Raw genomic sequence first — 2,500 nt, 5'->3', positions numbered from 1 at the left:
ACACACCTCCAGGCGTGATCAAACATTATGATACACATAAGACACTCCAAGTGTAGTTAACTGTTGACAAAATGCTTATTCAAATCATAGCTAGCTACACAGCCTCAACCATGACTCAGGACACCCACTCCACCTATTTGGACTTGCTTGAATCCATCAAGATTCAACCCTCTACCCTGCTCCTGGGTGACTTTAACTACCCAACCATAGAGTGAAAAACCTACTCTAGCCTAAACATTAACACCCAGAGATTCCTCAACTTCATCATTGCCAATGCATTGGATCAGCTGGTCAACATCCCTACTAGAGATGAAAATATCCTGGACCTGGTGCTAACCAACATTAGTAGCCACTGTAGTACCTCTACAGTGTCATCCTTCTTAGTCAGATCTGACCATAAAGTGATTACTTTCAAAATCATGATCTACCATGACCCCCCCCCCCCCAATCAGGATCAAACAAAAAAACTTTTTCAAAGCTGACTACGGTCTCCTGACAGCAGGTCTAAGCAGCTTCACAGCCACTATTCCTTCAGTTGGAACTAGCACTAATGTCCAAGCCTACACCAAAAACCTATATGAGCACCTCCATAGCTGTGGACTAAACAATACCTGACAGGACCAAATCATCTTCCTCAAGGAAGAATAAACCTGTCTGGTGGATAGCAGCAATAAACAAACTCTATAACAAAAGGAAAAATAATTGCTGTCCAGGACCAAGAAGAAGCAGGTGCTAAGTTGGAAGCAATCTCTCCTTTGTCTGAACATGGAAATAAGGTCACCAGTGAAATCCTCTAAAGCTACCTTTCAGTCCAAATTGAACACATCCACTAAGAAAAATCACAAGGCCTTCTTCACATACCTTCACAGTTTCAAAGGTAACACCCAAATCTCCTCTGAACTGGTGGTCAAGAAAACCACATACACAAATGCCATAGATATAGCCAACCTGCTGGCAGACAGGCTCATTGAAAACTTCACCTACCTTTCCCCCATCAGTAAACCAGGACACCTCCAGCACCTGCCCCCTCCCCTCATCACCAGGGAGCAAGTCTTTAATACCCTCTAAAAGGCAAAAAATACAGTCTCCATGGGACCTGACAACATCCCTGGCTGCATTCTACATCAGCTCAGGCATGTTCTCTCAGCTCCATTAAGCACCCTATTCAACCAAAGCCTGAGCACCAGCTTCATCCCAGCCAAATGGAGGACAGCCACTGCCATCCCTCTACACTACGGTGGAGCATCTACTGACCCAGGCAATTATAGGCCCATAAGCCTAACTAGCCTAATCTGCAAGGCCACAGAATGCATTATCATGGACCTTATAAATAAAGACATTGGCAACCTCCAAACGCTTGACCCCACACAGTTAGGTTTTGTCAAAGGGACATCATGCCTGTTAAACTTGGTCACCATCTTCAAAACAATCACCTAAGCCATGGACAAAGGGAAGATGAAGCACACCATCTACCTTGACCTAACCAAAGCCTTTGACACTATTCCCCACTCAGGCATAATAGATAAACTCTCCCAGCTAGACATCAACCCATATGTTACCAGATGGGTAGCAAACTGGCTCACTGCTAGAACCCACTCAGTTAAAATAGGGGAAGTCACCTTCTCAGAGTAGACCCGTAACGAGTGGTATACCCCAAGGATTGGTCTTGGGGCCTCTGCTGTTCGGAATGTACTTTTCTGAGGTACAAACCAAAACCAGTGGTCTGTGGCTGACCAAGTTTCCAGATGAGTGCAAACTGGTACTGTCTTAAATTACCCTGGTAATGTGAACATTCTCCAAGTGGGCCTTACCCAAACTAATGAATGGTGCCAAAAGCATGGCTTCAGACTGAATGCCAAAAAATGCATCATTATCCCCTTTGGGGAAAATGGCATCCCCACTAATTATCTCATTAATAACAACATATTAAGCATGCAATCAGTAGTGAGAGACTTGAGTATCCAGGTTGGAAGCAACCTGACTTTTGACCACCACATTGCCTCCATTGTATGGAAGGCTTTCTTTATGGCCCACCTCATAAGTAAGGATATTTCATCCAGGAACAAGGAAGTCATAACATCCTTGTACTCCCCCCTTACCAGACCCACTATTGAGTATAATGCCCCTTTTGACATGGACCTTTCCAGGCACATACTGCAGCTGGAGAGACCACAGAGGTTCCTGAGCTGGAAATTCCAGGGTCTCAAATGCCTATCCTATACAGATAGGCTAAAAGTCCTGTCCCTCTTCTCAGTCTCATAAAAACTGCTCAGAGGTGACATGTGTCTGTCATACAAGGCTGTCTCAGACCCAGCCTTGATGGAGTTACTGCATATCCATAAGCCAAACTCCACTCACACAACCCACACATGAGGCCTCAACCTGGTCTGCGACATTAATAGAATTTGCTGGCAGGATAGATTTGTGTCCCAAAGACTCCCCATCTATGGAATTGACTCCCCCTTCATGTCAGAGTACCTCACTAGCCCTCTTTAAGAGG

This window comes from Protopterus annectens, chromosome 4.part0 (assembly GCF_019279795.1).
Source record: "Protopterus annectens isolate FY-2018-M chromosome 4.part0, PAN1.0, whole genome shotgun sequence".
Lineage (NCBI taxonomy): Eukaryota > Metazoa > Chordata > Ceratodontiformes > Protopteridae > Protopterus > Protopterus annectens.
This window is presented reverse-complemented; position numbering follows the sequence as displayed.